Raw genomic sequence first — 21,282 nt, 5'->3', positions numbered from 1 at the left:
TGGGATGTAAACATTCGGCTTCTAGAATCTACTGAGCCAACAGCTTGCCTCAGAGGTAAAGGCAATAAGGGATTCCTTCCCAGTTAAATTCAGAAATTCAGCATTCCTAAACTCGCAGGTCATGTGGGGAACACTTGTGGCACCACAGATCATGCTGTCTGAAGTCATAGTGCATTGGTTACTGTCACCACACAAATGACCATTCACCTATTGGTTTTGGAAGGCATTCCATTCAAGCTTAGGGCATGCAGAGCCACTAACAGCATGGAGCGTGTGGAAGTGCTACCACCAAGATATCAGGTGACTCAAAGGCCCAAGTTCAGTTCCCAGCACCCACATCCCAGAACACTTAACGATAAGCAGGCTAAAACTGTGTGCTCCCAAGCCTAAGAAACAGAAGAAACTAGAATTCACTCAAATACTTGAAACAAGAACTAACTATATTTCTATTTCAGAGAAAACCAGGTTATTATATTTCAAAATCTAATTCAATTCTTCTAAAAATTCAAACATTTGTTTAGTGCTTAAATTAGAATTAAAACAAAACTAAGTGTCCATATTGATGAAGATCAACGCCCCGTGAGAAAATACAGCCAGCAGGTCCATCAGCACCCTACCGCTACCCCGTACTCCAACCTCACACCACTGCTCAGGAGGATGGACTGACAGCAATACAAAGCATAGGCCGCACGGTAAGCACACTGGAAAATTAGCTCATCCCTCATACCTCCCTGTACTTGATTTTTCTTAAGGTTTTCAACCTTCCCACATTTGCAGTACTACTTTCTAAACACCCTAAAGCGATCAGGTATTAACTTAACTTTACAACAACTTTATATCAACTATCTCTGACAAATGTGCTTCACACTCAGAAAGATTCTACACAAAAAGTTAAAACTTTATCTTTTTAAAGGGACTTTTTAAAATCAATACTTTGGTAATATTTCCATCTAATTTTTTAAGAAAAAATTACTGGTCCAGAAATAGCGGGGCTAAGACAAAGGAGTGCCGAGTCCATGAGACAGAACGGGAGAGTCCGGGTCGTTGAAGCACACACTAGTGCTTTGTCGCCTGCTATAGGGAAAGGTTGCTTTATTATCAGTGTAACTAATCACAATGAAACTGCCTCTTACAACTAAAGACATTATAATGAATTTTCTTTACAGCTACAGAGAAATGGGATTTGCTGTTTCACATCAAATAGAACAGGCTATATAAATTCTTCTTCCTATTTATTGTAAAATATAATTTCATCTATAAAATCAGTCATGAAATATTAAAACTGAAACAACAGAATTTACGTCCTTCACTTAATTTAGTTTAAACGGTCTATTCACTAAAACTAGAGGTGGGAGGTTACCCGTGATGGAGCCCTTTCTCATTAACTGTTTCCATTAGACCCTTGGTTTTCAAGAATTTACAATGCAGCCATTAAAAAAGCATTTTATGATAAAAGTTAGTCTATGTTCTTTACAGTTCCCTTCTTCCCTTTCAAAAGCAAGAAGATGAAGACGTTACATGTGAATGCTGAGAAAGTGGTAGACACAGAAGCAGAAGATGAGAGAAACGGGTCACCCTGAAGTTTCAACACTAGTGGGAAAAAGCACTGAGCTACACAGAGAACGTCTTCAATTTCATCTCAGCTGCACCAAATCGGCTGGAGGACACAGGCAAGTTTCAGCCTCCTTGCTGCAATCCAAGAAGAAAAGACTATGATTGCTAAATTCAATTAAAACTATAAATCTGGGGGAACTGTAACAAAAGTAAATAAACACCAGGAAAGGAGGGCAGGGCTAAAGACGCACTGGCAGTGCCCTGGCCTCCTCAGGTCGGAGCAGAGGGATACAAAGAGCTGCAGGGAGAGGACTGAAAGGACTAATTTTGGAAGGAATCTGGAAAACACTGTAATTCCAGATGTCAATAAGCTAACACACCATATAAAACTATCAAGTCTCAAGACATTTGGAATATAAATTATTAGGTACCAAAGATCTGAGTGCTAAGAAAGTATATTTAGAAAGGAGAAGATCTTCAGCATTAAATTTTAAATGAATATAGTTCTACTCAAGTTCATTTATATAATAAGGTTAATTTTTTCCTCTCAGTAGAGAAATTATAGGTAATTTTTTCTCCAATTCATGGCATTTTTCTATACTTTCCAAAATATCTTTTAGGGACACAGTTAAGTGTGAAGCTTAAGAAAAAAGGTCACTACCCATGACTGAAGCAATAGAAAGTACGGCTGCCATCAAAGAGAAAGGGGGAAGCCTTTAACTGGACATGGACACCTGCAGCAGCACTGACCAAACAAAAGGGTCAAAAGAACACAAATAAAGGCAAAGTCAGGATAACACAATTATAGTCAGAGAGGTTGAAGGTCAGACCGGTCAAACAGCAGGGAAACCAGACACTAAGAAAGCTACCTATGGCTCCTTAAATCTCGTATTAAACATGCAAGAATGGGGTTGGCTGGAGAACTAGTAACACTGAGCACATCGGAGTCCATTCTCCACTCAGCAGAACCCGGCTGACTCCAGGGCTGGCCAAGGAACATGATGAACCTACAGCCCATTCCGTCAGAAAGAAGGGGGTGCTTTGAAAGAAAGACGGTGTCAGGAAGACTTAGGAGCAAGATTAAGCATTGCCAATTTGTTAAAACTCTAAGTGAATAAAGCATTTCAAAGACTTGGGGATGGATGGATGGATGGATGGATAAGTGGACTGATAGATGGATACAGAGAGGGAAGGGGACCTAAAGAACAGCTCTGTTTATATTGAGTTCAGGGCAAATGGGCAAACATAAAAGAGTGCTAGAAAGAGAAAGTTATATTGACAAAAAATATATCAGACAAGATTCATGAATGGAACTAAGTCGGACAGAGTATTTTGATATGGAGCATAATCTTTGCATGATGTTTAACCTGTCTCTCCACAAACCACTGACTAGTTTCCAAGGTAAAAAATAAAATAATAAAACAAAATGCGACTCATGGGGGAGGGTCACAGAATCTTGGCTGGGTGATCAAAACCAGCATCCTCGATAAAGGGCAGAGGGACACAGTGAACCCTAAGTAAGATGTGACATCCTGATAACACCTCATTACCCAAGCATCACATCAGCCAAGAATAGAAAACCTATGACTAAGTGGAAATCGCAAGCAAACATGCCACCAGTAGTGTTCTGTTTAAATAAATAAAATGGTGAGAAAGCCCACCTGCCTCAAAAATTGAGCGTCACAAAGACAGCAGTTAAAAAAAATGTTCAAAGTTACAGGAGGCTGAGGAGACATGAAGACTAGATGTAACCTCTGAAGACAGACCCTATGCCAACCCTGACAAATGTAATAAAGGCATTTTAGGTCTACTCACATTATTGAATATTGAATGTGAGTGTTCCTACCTCTATTTTTGTATGCTTATAACTTTGTCTATATTGTATTGATACATTTACCATATTACAATATACATTTCTACCTCTGATATTATTTATATAATAACATTGTTTACATTTGATATGTAATGACATTGTTTACAGTTGAAGATCATTGTCTTCATATATTGCACAGTTGTTTATTCTCTTAGTCTTCAAGTTAGATAGGTATTGAGAATTAATCAGGTCTTTTAGATACAAAGAAATTATATTTAGTATAGATAGTATAATCTTCAGCCTCTTCAAAGAGCTGTAGAAATGGCCTTTAATCTAACCTAGAATTCTGTGCCAATGAGACACAATTACTCCTAGCAACACCACTCTACTCCTGAGAGAACATTGAGCACCAAAGACACTCCACTGGGAGCTTGTCTTCTTGGCAGAACTGGCCTTTGGGTTAAGGAAAGCCCATACCTCAACTACTGACAAAGATGAAACAGGATTGTCTTATCCTGCCAAGACAGGGTAGGATAGTTCTAAGAAAGTTCCTTGCCTTTAATAATGGTATGTCAGTTATGTTAGGCCTTAGCCAAAGTTGGTTGACTCAACATTACAAACAAGACTTTGGGTGATTGCCCAGGTAGTCAGTTGTCTCTGTCGTTTGTTGCACATTTTGGATATCTCTCGTTTGTTAAGTAATATTTATTCCCTTCTCAGATCTTTGACTCAGCAGCAGGAAAAAACTTGCTGTTTTAAAATGCTGGCTTTCTGGGCTGTGCAGCCATCGCGATCTCTGTCTGGCTCCCGTGGGAGACAGAGCTTTTGAATGGAGCATTTGAAGTAAAGTGCTACGATTTGTTTGATGGCAACTAGACTGCTGTGTGCCTAAAAGGGGGACATTGTGTGCCGCAGCTCAGAGGCACAAGCAGCTCCGCCATGCTAGTGGTGCAATGTGCAAGGATCAGAGGCACAAACGGCTCCGCCATGTTGGACTGAGCGGGGCAAGCCTGCAGTACCTATTTTTGACCTAGGAATGTCACAGCTTAGATTCTTAAGTGCTTAGCAATTTAAAAGTGCAAAACAAAGTGCTCCTGGATAGTAAAAAAATTACAGATTCACAATAAAACAGATTCAGACAGACCACTAAATGAATCACAATGTTGGATGAGTGTACGTAGGCTTGAGAGAGAGAAAAAAAATTAGAGAGAATAAAGTTAATGCCCATAAAAAAAAGGGTAAAGTCTTTAAAGAGACAGAGTACAGATAGTTATAGATTAAAAGAAATAAAGAAAAATAAGCCACATAAAAATGGAAAATTCACAGAGAGTCTGGATTATGTACATAGTGTTTTCTTTAAAATTTTTGACTGTGAAGGAGCTAAGTAGAGAGACATTTCATTATATGGGCTGCTAAGCTGAACCTGCACATATGTTCTAAAGGTATCTTGACTTCAGAATTTGGATCTAAGGATATGATGCTTTGGAAAAGAGTTTCTTCTTTTGTTTTCACAGAGGATGAGACCCTGTGGATTTCTTCTATTCCAATATGGTATGATAGACCTCGCCCTCCTGAAACCTGTGAACACCCTCAAAAAATTTCTTTGCTCAACTGCCGACTGAGATGAACTAGCAGACAGGTTATCCCATAAAAGACCTGAATAACAGCGCCCCCATTCAGCAGGAAGCAGTTTGGAGAGAAAAAACTGCGCCCATGTTCCCAAATATTGTTTATAAATGTTCTTTTACATTTAGAGGGGGATATGATATAGATATGAATAATTTGCATTGGTATGAATTTTAAGGTCAATTTTGTTAAATGTATGAAAAAAGATAAAATAGATATAAATATTGTAACTGCAATTCTTGCTTTATAACTGTTTTGCTATATGTAATTGTACTATGTTAAAGTGAAAGCCTTTCTTTTTTATTTAAACAGAAAAAGGGGAAATGATGGGGGAGAGTCTTCTGTTTTGTGTTAATTTCATTGGTTAAATAAAGAGACTGCCTTGGCCCTTTAATAGGACATAAATTTAGGTAGGCGGAGTAAACAGAACAGAATGCTGGGAGAAAGAAGCTGAGTCAGAGGTCGCCATGATTCCCCTCTCAGAGACAGCCACAGGTTAAGATCTTCCCTGGTAAGCCACATCGTGGGCTACACAGATTATAGAAATGGGTTAGATCAATATGTAAGAGCTAGCCAATAAGAGGCTGGAACTAATGGGCCAAGCAGTGTTTAAATGAATACAGTATCCATGTAATTATTTCTGGGCATAAGCTAGCAGGCGGCTGTGAGCCAGGGCAGCAGGAACGCAGCCCCGCTCCTCTTATTACAACAACTCTCAACATACATTTACAAAACTGATTAACACTACAGCCACGCAAGAGACTATCTCTACTGGATTTCCTTTGGTTTGATTTGTTGGGTTTTTTTTGTTCTTTAAGGCAGGGTCTCACTATGTAGTCATGCCTGAGAAGGAACTCAGAGATCCTCCTGCCTCTGTCTCCCAAGTGCTGGTATCAAAGCAGATCAACACCATGCCCAGTTCATTCTCAGGAAGTTGTCAACCAAGTGTTCCTGAGCGAAGGGTCATGATGCAAACATATACAGGGGCTGGCTCAAGCACGCACGCACTCACACAGACACACACACGTGGATATGAAGACCAAGTCTACGAGAAGATGACAAAAGGAGAAAACAAACAGGCAGAGCCAAGGAGAGCGCTCAGTGATAAAGATTTGCCTAACACACACAAGGCCCTGGATTTTATCTCCAAGAATAAAGGCAGAGGGGGTGAGGTATAAATTGACAACAATATAGGAATCACTATAAAACTTACATATATAGGTATTCTAAGAAAAAAAAGTGTTTATTTTCACATTTTTCTATTAAATTTGGAATGTTTTCTGAATAAAAAGTAAAATAAAAAGGAAGGGAGGAAGGAAGGAAAAGAATGGGAGAACAGAGTAATTTTATATATTAACTTATATACCAAGAATCACTTACCAAAAGGACTGGAAAGGCTAAAATTGAAATAAAATCAAACATGGCCAATCAGTTCTAGAAAGATGGCTCACAGTAAAGGGCACAATTACTCTTGTAGAAGATCTGAGTTCACAACCGCCTGGAACCTCAGCCTGACTTCGGCAGGCATCTGCATTAAGTACATAAACACAAACACACAGAGACACACTCACACACAGAGACATATACACGCACAAACATTAAAAATAATTGTCTTTAAAAAATATTTTAAAAGGCCATCAACCCGGATAAAGTCTGGAATTTTAAAACTATCTGCAGTCAAGGACACACTGCACGCCTCCTCCAGTATCGAGGACGATGGTGGCCTCGTCCCAACACAGCCTCTGGATGACAGGAACACAGGATGCTCCAGTATGACACGTTTCTTGATGTTTGTTTGTTTCCTCTGAAAGAGTGTCTTACTACTATGTAGTCTAGACGGTCCTCAAACGCCTGCTTCTGACTTCTAATTGAGACTAAAGGTTACAGGTGTGAACCACCACGTCTGAGAACAGAGGTAACTGGAAAAGAGAAGTGGACAGACCCTGAGCCTTGTCCTCAAGTGCTAATCTCCATCACAAAGCCGCCTTTTCTGTGCTTTGGCCAGGCTTTCTCCCTGGGATCACCTTCAAGCTCTCACTTTTTTGAAAAAGTCAGAGTATCAGTGTAAGAATCTCACTTTCACGTCACTGAATCTCACGTTCTTTAACGCTGCATTAGGTCTAGTGCTCATTAAGTTTAAAAGAGCTTGCTGACACTGTTTGCAAGCTTTTTACGTATTTTTCGTCTCTCCATAATAAAATTAGCAGTGACCAGACTTAGTCCTAAACACTGAAGCAGGAGACTATTTTGCAAGTTCATTAGACATACTATGTCTGCCAGTTTTCCTATAACCAAAACGATTTCCAACAAAATTTTGTGGATTATGCATTTGAAGAAACAAACAAAAAAAATAGTATTCAACATATAAACAGGTCTCTCAGAGTCTGAAAACACTACCGCCAACAGCAGACAAAGTGAGGTCCCACATATAAGCTTTTTGTTTTTAATCAAGATTTTGTTGTTTTGTTTTTGATTTTTTTATTGTTTTTGTTTTTTGGGTGGTTTTTGTTTTTTGATTTTCGAGACAGGGTTTCTCTGTATAACAGCCCTAGCTGTCCTGGAACTAGTCCCAGGCTGGCCTCGAACTCACAGTGATCCACCCACCTTTGCCTCCCAAGTGCTGGGATTAAAAGCGTGCGACCACCGCCCAACAAGATTTTGTTTTTAATTATGTGTCTGTGTATGTTTTAGGGTGGATTTGTGTATATGAGTACAGTGTCTGCAGAGGTCAGAAGGGGACATCAGATCCATCGGGGATTGGAGACGCAGGTGACTGTGAGCTCCCCAGCAAGAGTGATGGGGACTGAACACAGGTCTGCAAAAACAGCGAGTGCTCTTAACTGCTGAGCCATCTCTCTAGCCACCTTCTCCTTCCTTCCTCTCTTCCATTCTTTTGTTTTGTTATGATCTGGTTTCGGTAAGAAGTCTTTAAAAAACTTTAATAACTAATGTGTACAAGGAAAAAAGCAAAATCATACACACACCCACACACACGAATACAACTCAATTTCAAAGAAATAAAGTTAAATTTGTAGGAAAATGAAATGGCTGAGAATGTATTATATTAAGCAAGATCACAAAAAAAATCTCAGAAAAAATAAACCAATATTCTCTCCTATTTGGGATCTCACTGATAATGTACGGATTTATGTAAACAGAAATTAATGTAAACATGAGGTGCAGTGTGGCATGGAGGAAGGGGAGCGGAAGGAGTGATGCAGGCAGCGGGTATGAAAGAGGATACAAAGCCAACTGTTTTTCTAGTTATACTTCTGTCACGGTTTGTTTTATTTTGCTTTCGGCGGTGGGTATGAGCACAAAAAACACTCAAGAGCTGGGCATGGTGCTGCCTGCCTTTAATCCCAGCACAAAACCAAGAGAAGCCACTACTCTGGGCTTGGGTCTGAATTAGATCCCGAAAGACGGCATCACAACGAACTGGAGTTACTCGCTAAATGCTGCATCACCAAAACTGAAGCTTTAAGGAACTAGACCCCAAAACAGACTATTTTTTCCTAAAAACAGGAGACTCTAGTGCACCTAAATCTGACATGGAGACTCCTCCGTTTTAACTCTCATTTGTAAAAAGTAGCTTGCTGGGAGTGGTGGTGCATGCCTTTAATCTCAGCATGTGGAGGCAGAGTCAAGAAGATCTTTGTGAGCTCAAGGCCAGCCTGGACACTGGACACTGCAAGTCCCAGGAGTCAAGGCTATGTAGTGAGACCTTTCTCACAACAACAAGAAAAAGTAAGCTGAAGGCTGGAGAGATAGCCCCATTGGTAAAGTGTTTACCTCACAAGCAAGAGGACCTGGGTGTGAGCCCAAGAGACCACATAAGTGCCTGACACGGTGGTGCACACTTGCATCCCAACGCTGAGGCTGAGCAGAAGGAGCCCTGGTGATCACAGGCCAGTGGGAGCGCTCATCTCAGAGCAGGATAAAAGCAGATGTATATGGCATACATACATGCCCATGCACACACACACCCACACACTTTCTTTTGCTTGGAAAGGGGATGTAAGGAAGCTGATACTAAGTAGCTTCTCTTTCCCTATGTTTCCTTGTTCCCACCTTACAGAACCCCTCACTTCACCTCTGCCCTGCCCACACACTCTCCTGTTTCGGGGAGCGGAGGCTGTGCTGGTGGTGAATCACAAAGCCAGTCAGCCCTTTGTGCTGTGCTTCAGACTTCCTGCATCAACACCAACCCTCTGCGAACACAGCTAGGGAGCAAAGGTCTGAAATTCCAAGGATAGATTCTGAATGAGAAAATCTGCTCTGTAGCAGAAACTTACACTTCAAAGAGTCCTCTGGGTGATGCTGGAAAGCTTTATTTGGGAACCACTGAGCCTCCCTGACTCTTCAAAAAGAAAAGAAAATAAACATTTCATGTTTATGTACTGGACCCTTACAGCTGTAGAGAGGGAATATGTTGAGGGTAAGGGTCAGCCAAAAACACATAATGAACAATTTAAACAAGACTACTACATGGGCCGGGCGGTGGTGGCACATGCCTTTAATCCCAGCACTCGGGAGGCAGAGGCAGGCGGATCTCTGTGAGTTCGAGACCAGCCTGGTCTACAAGAGCTAGTTCCAGGACAGGCTCCAAAACCACAGAGAAACCCTGTCTCGAAAAACAAAAAAACAAACAAAAAACAAGACTACTACATGGGTCTCTAAAGATGCTTGTCTGCACTATAGTATGCTACATAAACTTCCTTCCAATGTCACACTTTAGCAAGCATTGCCGTAATGTCACAATAAAATACATAAGAGGTACCAGATCCTGCTTCCTGAAGGTTCTTAATGAAAACCATTTGATCTCATTTTTAGAAAGACTGTCATTTCTATTCCATTCCTTCAATGACCTAAAATTTCTAAGCTATTTTTAAAACTGCATTACCACCTTCCTTTAAATTCTAATGGTCTTATAATTATATTTTAAATTAGCATGCACTCCTTTAACTGATACTCTTTATTGAAAAATAATTGATCTAATATACATCAAATTCTGCTCAAGTCACACCCAGCAGAAACCACTAATCAACTATATACTTCCAAAGAAGTGGCTGTTACTGGTTCTAGATCTCAAACACAAAGCTCCAGTTCTATTTATCAGGGTTCTTTCTGCATAACAATTAGTAACTGTAGAGCGTGTTGAGCTTGAGTTACTTGATGATTAAGCCAGTGTTACTCAGCCTGCATTAGTCTTCTTCCTACGCTTTTAATTGCCTTACCTAGCTTTATTTAAATCTATTTTTAATAAAAGAAAAAAGACCCACTATATAAGTGGAAACAAAAGTTAAGTACAAACACCAAGCCCGCAGAAAAGTATTCAGAATTAGAGCATGGAGATCATCTAGCTTTCCAAAGCGGAGAGGAACAAGAGCCCAAGAACCAGAAACTCTGCTGTGAAAAACTTACACTCCACATGTACCTAGAAGGGATCATATGAGATCACATCCCTGTGCCTTACTTAATGCAGACAGCTCTGCCAAAGAAGGTCTCTTTAGCTTTTACCTTCCTGGTAAGGGACTGAGTCTGTCAGAAACTGTGACATTCCCTAATTGCAAGTGCTTGACAGTTCTCACGATTTTGACAATTTTAGCACTTTGGTTATCAAACAAAAATAGTAGTACTATTTGGTTCTAAAGTACATTTAATGCTGAAACCACATTTCTACTCCTCCTGCATAACTTTCCAAGCGGTGGCAGTGACACCGTGATAGCTTAACTTCACAGTTTAACTGGTAGTTATAAGACAGAATCCCAGTGCAGATTTTAATATGACATAAGAAAACAAGGTTATCAAAATCAAGAAGGAAAACCGGCAAGTGTTGATTTCCCAAAAAATGTCCCTTTTTCTCAACAAACTGTCTAGGAAAAAGGAGATGTTCGAAGCCGCAGCGAATCATAATTATATTTTAAGTCAGCATGCACTCCTTTAACTGATACCTACCGTGAGCTAGAAAATGAGGAAGTCTGTCATCTATGAGAATGATAAAGGCAAGTGTGTTGCTCTGAAAATAAACTACAAAGGTAAAGAAAGAGTAACTTGGAAAAAAGGAAGAACACCTCTCACAGGTCTGCCTCCTACACTCCCTCATTTCTACTGTGGCCTGACTTTTGTTTGTTCCGCCTGTTTGTCTGTGCATACATGACTTTTCCCTTTAAACAACTGGACTCCTCCCACTGATAACCGTGCCCACAGGCAAGCTGTCTCTCCTGTGAGGCTAGGATAGTAATAAATAAAGCCTGCTGCCAGAGGCCATTATGAGGTAAAGTCAGTTATTTAATGACATATAAACTTGTCAATAATGTGCTCAAAGCGGTGCCTGGGACAGGAAGTGATGAGCAGGAATTAACAGAATCAGGAGACCAGTTTTACTGTCGTACTTAGGAGTCAAGATCTGTGACACTTCCCCAAGATCACATCTTCACCTCCAGCTTTCACTTTTCATACAAACTAAATAGAGCCCATGAAGACAGGCGTGAGACAGAAATAATCTAAGACCTAGAGCACAGACCAGTGTAGGAAACACAATGTGTTACCTGAGTCCTTCTGTGTAGACCTCCCTCCCCTCTTTACTCTTCTTAGAAAGGTAAGACTCTTACTGTCTCTCTCTCTCTCTCTCTCTGTCTCCCTCCCTCCCTCCCTCCTTGGTGTTTCCTTTTTTAGAACTGAGTATGGATGCAATGCACTGCATACACCAGACAAGCACAACCTAGAAAGCTACATCGCAGACCTTACCTGCTGTGTATCAATTATGTCTGTATTTTTAACAATAATGCAACTTTGTTCTGTGTGCTTCTGAACTTTAAAAACTGGAGACAGTGGCGAATACTATATACAATCTTGTACATTTAGCTTTGTTTGCCATTAATACATATATCCCTTTAGCTGGAGAGAGGTCTTCTCAAGCTGCCTGTGGTAGTGAAGGTTGTCAGGATAGTGAGGTATGGCTGGCCTTAAGCCTATGTTCCCTCAGCCTACAGAACAGCTGGGGTTGTAGAGGCTCAGACAGGCCTATCTAAGGCTTTCCTTTGGTACGTGGCTTCAGGCACTCCGGTAAGTTTTCCCCTGGGGCAATGTTTCTCAAATATTACCATCACCAGGGTTTGTCAGCCCAAGTCTTTAGCACAGAAGAAACAGGCAGACAGAGATGTTTGTGAGTTTGAGATTAGCTGGATTTCCATAAAAAGTTCCAGGCCAGCCAGGACTACATAGTAAGATTAATTTCCATTAATTATGGAAAACAATTTGGCACCAGTGCTGTAAAATAAAGACTAAGAGAGAATAATTTGAACACTCAGGTGGCTGATGAAGAATTCTGAGTCAGAGTACACACAGCTCACATCACTGCCAATTTACAGTCACACACATACTCCTTGTCTTACCTAAGCACTCGGAATGCTTTCTAACCTCCCAACAATACTGCCAGGCCTTTTCGCTGTATAAGCAGTGCATAAATTACACACCAATTAGTTCTTCTAGCTACTCATCAACGGGAGCATCTTTATACTTATCTCTTTGGTGAGGGTGTATAAAATATATACTTGAAGATTCTTTTCTAAGTGTCTGTGTGTGTGTGTGTGTGTGTGTGTGTGTGTGTGTGTATGTAATAGAGAAGGGGAGAGAATCGGTGCGTACTTATAGAGGAAGTCTGTAGGGCGGGGTCCCCCGAGGATATTTTTTACTCATAAAGATTGTGGGCGCACTCCCGGCCGCCCCTTCTGCTTTCCTGTTCTCCGCTGAAACCTCTGGTTCTGTAAGTCTATTTATCAATTAAAGCTGTATGTATTATTACAATTTCTGTCTGCATTCATTTTCGCCGATACAGAAGTCAGTTTCTGCCTTCCACCTTATCGAGGCAGTCTCCAGTTTCTGCTTCTGTGCTGTGTATCCCAGGCTGGCTGTGACCCACCACTGTCCATCTTACGGAACGAGCACGGGCTGAGAGTGCTTACTTGCCCTGACTTCTCACTTGTTCATCAGGCTTTAACAGCTATCACTTTACCTGCTCTCTCCCTAACCTGTTTCCTATTATTCTGACTTTTGCTGCTTGCTCTTCAAATAGCATTAAACTTTTACCAATAATATGTACTGACACATTCAATTTTGTTAATCTGCCTGATCATTTCTGGGTCTTTTTCATATACCATTATCCAAACTAATAATGACAATAAAACTCATTTTTTCTCTTATGACTTGTATCTTTTGTGATTGACTCAAAAATCTCAAATCATACATACAACTATTGCCCCGAATTACCTTCTAAATGTTTTATAGTTTCACCTTCAATATGTAAGTCTTTTATTAAGCTGTACATGACTATTGCCAGCTACATAAATTAGACATGTGTCCCATGAACAGCGAGCTCCTATTTGCTGATGCGCACACATACAGACAGCTGCAATTTTAAGGTGTGAAAAGTGGAACAAGCGAACCTGAGAAGGAGCTTGACACCTGGAGCCCTGCTTCTGACTGCTGCACTTCCCAGGGCTCTGCTCAGCTACCCTGACAGCTCCCAGAATGCCCTGCCCTCTTTTAGGGTACCCTGTGCCCTACAATGGCCTTCCTCCCTCCTCCTGGGCTCTGCCGCACTTTACAAAGTGTCTGATAACAAGACTATACACTGCCTGGGGGCAAAGTGCCTACAATCAGACATCTAAGGACTGAACTGTGGGACGAGTGTTGGCTAAAGTGTCATGAAGTCAGTGGACTGGCCTATGACTCAAAGAGCGGCTATACAGTCACACAGCCTTGGCTAGAAACTAGCTCCACCATTTAAGAGCTGCACAGAGCTGCACAAACTGCGGGCCTACCCTAAACTGAATGCACCATAGTGGATAAAATGTAGGACACGGCTTCAGAGAATGTGCTGGGGACTAAATGAGATTATGAAAAGTTTACACCAACTAAGAGCTCAAAACATTATTGTTATTTTCATGGAATTCTGTTTATTACCTTTATTACTCCTTAGTACCAAGTCCTTAGTATTTCAGACACTTCCAATTTTCTGGGGTAAACACAAGGGAACCAAACTGTTAAAAAAAAAGTAACATTACATCCAGAAAATAGCCATGCACATAAAAGCATTAATGCTCAAAAGGAGAAATGAAACTTCCTGTCAAGAGCTATCCATCCATGCCCACCCTCTCCCCAAGAGTCCTCCTCCAGAGCTACCAGTGGGAAAGCTCTGGACACAATCCTAGGAAGCTGTAAGCTCCTTTATACTTTGATGCTGTCATCAACTGCAGTCTTCTCTGCAGCTACTTCTTGGCTATAGGTAGGTAGTCACAATGGAGAGGGAAACAAGATTGTTGGAACCATAATTTAATTACAGTAGTGAGATAGTATAGTTGGAGAATAATGAAAAGAATATAAGTCACTTTCCACCTAAAGAAATCTTTAATACAGATATAGGTATGTATACATGAGATATGGGTTGTGTTGTATTTGAATCTGGAATGTCCCCAACATGCTCCAATTCTGAACTCTTGATGCCCAGCTCGTGGTCTTATTGTGATGCTTGTAAAACCTTTAGGAAGTAGAACTTATTAGGCAAAAGATGTCCTGCCCCTGACCCCAGTTTGTTTTCGCCACAGAAGGGAACAAGGATCCTATTGGGTGGGTATCAGACTAAACACCAATCTTGCTACAGTCTGGCAAACAACCTAACTGTCATTTGTCCATGATCTGAAAAATCTGAGCAAGGTTCAATTCAAAACTAATGGACGAATTTATATCTGGGGAAGAAAATTCCAAGATATCGTAGCATGCTTTTAACCAGATTTACAGTAAGAAAGACAAAAAGCAGAGCACAAAGATTTGGAAAAGAGTCAGTATGGCAAAGAGTGGTAAGAACACCTTTCAAGTTGTGGACACAGCAATACACAAAGAACTGTAATTAGAGAGGTCAGCACCGTTAAAGAGCAGAACAAGGACACTGTGACAAATCAAAGTTTGCCTCCTTGCTAAGACTCTAGGAAGATGGCCTTGCTGAAGGAGTTTGCCACTTGCGTGCCACTGAGCATGGGCTCTGAAGTTTCAAAACCCCGTACCAAGCCAGGTCTTCTCTCTCTCTCTGACTGGAACTGGAGAACTCAGGTAAGCAACTGTCCCAGCACCTTGCACTTCCAGCCATGACTGTATACTAACTCTGAAACTACAAGCAAGCCCCTAATTGCTTCTTTTCTTTTACTTAATTTATGTATTTATTTATTTTTAGTTTTTCTGTGTAGCTTTAGAGTCTCTCCTGGAAGCCACTCTGTAGACCAGGCTGACCTCAAACTCACAAAGATTCGCATGTCTCTGCTTCCTGGGATTAAAGCTGCCCAGCTAAAACGCTTCCTTTGATAAGGTGTCATGATGTCTCCTCACAGCCAAAGAACAGTAACTAAAACACTATCCCTCCCAAAAATTGCAATGACAGAGGCCAGGTGGTGGTGGCGCACGCCTTTAATCCCAGCACTCGGGAGGCAGAGGCAGGGAGCGATGGTGGCGCACGCCTTTAATCCCAGCACTCGGGAGGCAGAGGCAGGCAGATCTCTGTGAGTTCGAGGCCAGCCTGGTTTACAAGAGCTAGTGCCAGGACAGGAACCAAAAAAGCTATGGAGAAACCCTGTCTCGAAAATCAAAAAAAAAGAAAGAAAGAAAGAAAAGAAATTGCAATGACAGTTGCTGCTAAGAGCAGAGGCATTTAGATTCCCTGGACTCTCACAAAGACAACACTGTGTCGAGAGAGCTAAGGGTCCTGCTACCTAGGACTACACGGGACCTGCAACAATAACAAGTAGCGCCTCCAGTTGCCTTCACTCAAAATGTTCAGATGCTCAAGTATACACCAATGTGGTAAGCACCAGCCAGCACTTGAAATGCCACTTCTCCTTGCTTAGCCAGTTTTTGAGGGTAAATTAACAGGAGTCCAACAAGCTGACTGGTAATAGTCACATTAAACCTTTTTGCTCTTGAAGTTACCTTCATATTTTAAAAGAATCCAGGGCTGTTTATGAGATGCTGTGACACAGAAAATACACTGTCTCTCTCCACTCCCTAGGAACTAGGTGGTCTGGCCAATCTTACGTCCTACCACTTAGAACTTTAAAGGACACAATGATGGAGACGCAGAGGGGACTCAGTTTCTCCAGTCAGTAGCAAAATTCTAAGCAGACTACTTACAGGATGTGGCCAAGCTATGACCTCAGTCAGACCCCCAGTCTCTCTCCTGGAACACATTTCTCCAGCCTGCTATGACTCTTCCAGTACATGCCCCTCTGCTTACATCAGTCAAAGCCCATTCCTAGCTCACACCCAAGAACCATGAGCAGTAGTGCAATGCCTGGCCCTCAGAGAACACAGGATCAACAGGAGACTGTACTGCCACAGCCAGTTACTACCTAGTACTCCACTATCCCGCCCATCAGTTTACTTGCTACAATGACTGGGACAAAGCAGGCAGACAAGAAATGCTTCCTGTATGAACTCCACAACTAGGGAGAATGTTAGGCCACTGTGCAGAAACACCCACTAGCACTTATTGCCAAGAGGGTCCAAGTGCCAGGTGGATCTGCACAGCTTAACTCATTCGGGAATTTACAAACTAGGATTCTTTTCACCACCTAATTAGCAAACCTACCTCCCCCCCCCCCCCCCCGTGTGTATGTATATGTGTGTGGTGCGTTTATTTTTCTTAAGAGAGAAATAAAAAAATTAGCATTCTATTTTACTAGCATTCTCTTCCAGTAAGAAAAGCCTAATTTGGGCCGTGCGGTGGAGGCGCACACCTTTAATCCCAGCACTCGGGAGGCAGAGGTAGGTGGATCTCTGTGAGTTTGAGGCCAGCCTGGTCTACAAGAGCTAGTTCCAGGACAGGCTCCAAAGCTACAGAGAAACCCTGTCTCCAAAGACAAAAACAAACAAACAAAAACCCTTTTAAGTTTTTCAGGTTTGTAGAAAAGTTGTAGTGGAGCACAAACAGTGGGTATGGTCCCAAAACAATGTCTCCACTTCCTGTTTGTGCCGGCCATTATTCTAGATTCTGGAAAGCTAACACTTGGCTATTTTAATAAATGTACCTTGTAAGTGCTAAAAACAGATCTGCAAATGTAGTGGAAGTTACCTGATGGGGTTTTTTAATGTAACCAGTTCTCATCTGCTGTAGCACAGAGCCTGGCTTGTGCCAACAGGAATACTCCTATCTGGAACAAGTATCAAACATTTGAATGTGAACATTGATTTTGCTCAAGTTATTTTATGGATGTTAGTGAATTTGGAGTAACTTCTATACAAAGTTGTCCTGCTTTATGAGTTATAGCGTATGTTCAACAGACAGGAGATCTTCGAATACTTTCTAATCAGTATTTTGTTTCAAGATGGACTAAGATCCCACCAATTAGGTACATACTGTGTGTGACCAGCCCTGTCAAACATAGGCTAAAAAGTCACCATTGGACTTTTACATCCCATTACATAATAAAAAAAAATTGGAGAGAGGGGGGGAGGGGGAGAGGAAGAGGGATACAGAGAAAGAGAGGGGGTGTGAGTGTGGAGCAGTGTGTTCACAGAGGCCAACTCCGCCAAGAGGTCCTGTTCCAGAACTCTTCAATATAGACGCTCCACTCAAAACCCAACGCTACCAACAGGGGTCAGCAGCCTCTGCTCCCATCGCTCAGCAGGCTGAGCTGCAGACAGAAGGCAAGCACAGCCGGCGGTGGTCCCGAGGGTGCCGAGTTTAAGTGGGACGAGGCGCGCTGCCCACTGCCAAGCTGACCGGTGTCGACCACCGCAGGGGCCCGAGTCCCCCGGCAGTCGCGCAGAGCAGAAACATCCCTTTCCGTCGTGGGCTCCCGGTCACCGGCATGGCGTAACGGAAGAAGCGCGAGTGGCAGCGGCGGCAGAGGCGGCAGCGGCTTTGGCAAGGCACCCGGGTGCACGGGAGCGGGCTGCGCGGAGCCTCTGCCGGGAAGCCCGTCCCTCGGAGCAGACGCTGGGCAGCCGGGGAACCGTGCTCCTCCGGGACGGACCGGGGAACGGCCAATCCCGGAGCCGAGGGCGGCGCGGCGGACTCAGCACGGCTGTCAGCGCTCCAGCCGAGGGGACACCCGCGCCCAAGGAGCCCGAGAGCGCGCGAGGCCGCCGCGGCCCCGACAGCTGCAGCACCGGCCGGAGGTCGCCGGGCAGCGGGACGAGCGCCGCCGACGGGCGAGGGCGTGGGTCCCGGCGTGCGGCGGGGCGGCGTCGGCCCCGGCGGGGAGGGGCGGAGGCGGGGGAGGGGGCGGGAGCGCGGCCGGCCCGCGGGCACCCGACGCCGCGCCGCCCGCTCGGGCCGGCAGGCCGCTGCCCCCGCACCCCGCGCCGACGCCAAACCATCCCCGCCTCCAGACCCCCCGCCCCGTCGGAGAATAACTCACCTGTTTGTCGGGGAAATCGCTCCTGCTCGGCCCTCTGACTGACTCCTCCGGCTCACCGTCTTCCCTCTGGGAGGAAGAGGCGGGACTTCCTGTTTCTCCGTTGAGCTACTTCCGGCGGTTCCCAGGGCGACTGTTCTGGATGGCGCGCAGAGCACCATAACCGAAAAACAGAGATTTTACAACTGCCTGGGTAAAGGCCCAAGTCCGCGTCCTCTTTTTTCCCTTAAATAGCCGTCAGCTCGGCGTGTCGAGTTGTTTTCAGCCCTGCAGTAGTTTCCGGAAGTCCCTAAGACAGAAAACAGGAAGTTCCACCCTCCCTGCTGGAAGGGAAACGGAAAGCCTAGAGAGTCAATCTGTAGGGCAGAAGCTGCGAGGGCTCCGGACGGCTGGGTCTCACCGGGAGGACCGTCTCTTCCCGAGGATGCTCAGCGGGCCGAGCCCAGGCAGCACCCCGCGTCCGGTCTCCATCCCTGGAACCCGAGGGCGGTTCCGGGAAGGGCAGGGGCGTGGCCTGCGCAAGGGCCTTGCTCTGCATCGGGTCCCCTCACGGGTCCGTTCAGAGCCGCTGTGCACGGCATAGGGTTACCCCAGACAGTGAAAAAAAGACAATCCATCGACGCCAGAAGGGCGTCTCCCGTGTGTAGACCCGGGGACCCCTGAGTCTAATGGGGCCATGAGGATAATCTAGTTGAATTTTCATTGTGATTCACATATCCACGTGAGGGAATTGCTTCTATTGGAATAGACCCGTTTCCAAGATGGTACAACTAGTGAACGTGGAGCATAACTCAAAACTCGAGAGTCAACCTTTTGTAGTCTATAGTGCAGACTCAAATCTCATGGCCAAAATTGGCGTACATGTCTATGCTCTAAAAAAGTACAGTGGGCTGGGTAGGATGTGGCGTTTCAGTGGCTCCTGGATCTTAAGTAGTTTCCACGTTGCTTATAGTTAGCAGAGTGGGAACAGGAAAGGTACATAAGCAAAATAATAAGGAAGGGAGGGGTTGATTGCTGGGTAGGAAGCAGTATTAATCTTCGTTATCCTTATATTCCTCTCCCTTTTACCCCCATAACAAAATACCATCAACCGAACCTATTTAAAGGGATTCTCTGTTTCCGTTCGCAGTTTGAGAGTATTCATTCCTATACTGGGGAAGGAATGGGCAGTGGTTTCCTCAATGGTATCAAGCTTGTGACCGCTGCTGCTCTCTGGGCAGCTGGGAAACAAACCTCCATCAGGAACCAGAGGTGATTATAAAGGTCAAGACCCCTCCCCTAGTAAGCCATTTCTGCTGAACGGCTCAAAGGTTCCATAGCCTACTCCAAACATCTCCACCAGTCTGGGAAGAGGTGACCCAGACAGGAGCCTTTAAGGGAAGTTTCAAACTCCAGCCATGATAGGAGTCAGTAATTAAGTTCTCACAAGATAGGATTAAATTCATCTTTATGCCTATGTATTTTTAATATATTCCATCAGAGAGGTAAAATTAAGTCCAGGGACAAAATGACATCCGACATTATCTGACAATTTAAAACTAGAGACATAGTTGTAGCTCAGTATGATAGAGCATGTGTTTGATCCCTACACCACACACAAGACCAAAAAAGAAAGGAAGGGAGGAATAGTACTCGACCAGGCTGCAGTGTGACACCTGTCCTCACTACTAGGAGGTCTCAGCTTCCTATAGTGGACATTTTCTGGTAAGAAACTTTGGTGTCAAGCTGAGTGATAATGGCACACACCTTTAATCCCAACACTTGGGAGGCAGAGGTAGCGGATCTCTGTGAATTCAAGACCAGCCTAGTCTACAAAGCAAGTTCCAAAATAGCTAGGGCTGTTACACAGAGAAACCTTGTCTTGAAAAAAACCAAAAGAGCTGGGCAGTGGTGGCTCACGCCTTTAATCCCAGCACTCAGGAGGCAGAGGCAGGCGAATCTCTGGGAGTTCGAGGCCAGCCTGGTCTACAAGAGCTAGTTCCGGGACAGGCACCAAAGTTACAGAGAAACCTTGTCTCGAAAAACCAAAAAGAAAAAACCAAAAGAAAGAAAATATATGTTTTGCCTGCATCATTTGCTACCAACAACTACAATAAAGATATTCTCATTCTTGCAAAGAATGTGACAACATACTTGACCACGGTAACTTCAGGAGGGGCTTACTTTCTATAGTTCTAAAGGGATGACAGTCTACTATGACGGGGATGAAAGTAGCATGAGGCTGGTTACACAGTGTCCTCGGTCAGAATCAGAGAGAAATGAATTCTGATCCTGCTTCCTCCTTTATATTCCTCCTGACCCATAGGATGATGCTATCCACACTCAGGCTGGGCCTTCACTCTTTAAACTTTCTTTGATACACCCTCATAGACATACCCAGAAGTATGCTTCTATGCTGATTTTAAATGCAGTTAAGATCTCTGTGAGTTTGAGCCTAGCCTAGCCTACAGAGCAAGTTTCAGGACAGGCCCCAAAACTACAGAGAAACCCTGTCTCAAAAAACAAAAATACATACATACATATAAATGCACTTAAGTTCAATGAAGACCACAGCAGCACCTTCACAACATAAAAACAACATTTTAAGTCATAGCGTTATGGCCCTGGCCCCTTCAGTCTCATTTCATTTTATAATGCAAAATTCATCCCTGAAAGTCCCCATAATATTGAGCAATCTCAGCGCTGCTCAAAGTCCAAAGGTTTTACCTACACACACCTTTAATATCAGTATTTAGGCAAAGGCAGGTAGATATCTGAGTTTAAGGTCAGCCTGTCCTAATCTGTATAGTTAATTCCAAGTCGGCAAGATCTACACAGTAAGACCCTGTCTCAAAAAAAGGGGGGGGGGTTGCCGGGCGGTGGTGGCGCACGCCTTTAATC

General features: G+C 43.5%; 1 protein-coding gene across 1 annotated transcript in view; it reads right to left on the bottom strand.

Moving 5' to 3' along the window:
* The window catches only part of Znf407 (zinc finger protein 407), a 371,415-nt gene extending 352,543 nt beyond the window's left edge, over positions 1–18,872 (bottom strand). The window contains exons 1-2 of the mRNA XM_041640811.1: positions 18,803–18,872; positions 18,406–18,540 (exon numbers count right to left, since the gene is read on the bottom strand). The gene's annotated coding sequence lies outside the window, so the exon portion shown is untranslated. The remainder of the gene's footprint in view (positions 1–18,405; positions 18,541–18,802) is intronic.
* Positions 18,873–21,282: the final 2,410 nt, after the last annotated feature.

The sequence above is a fragment of the Microtus oregoni genome, unplaced genomic scaffold (assembly GCF_018167655.1).
Source record: "Microtus oregoni isolate MIOR12 unplaced genomic scaffold, Mior012 000065F_ref0000479, whole genome shotgun sequence".
NCBI lineage: Eukaryota > Metazoa > Chordata > Mammalia > Rodentia > Cricetidae > Microtus > Microtus oregoni.
Note: the sequence above shows the minus strand (reverse complement) of the source record. Positions and strands in the feature narration are given on the sequence as shown.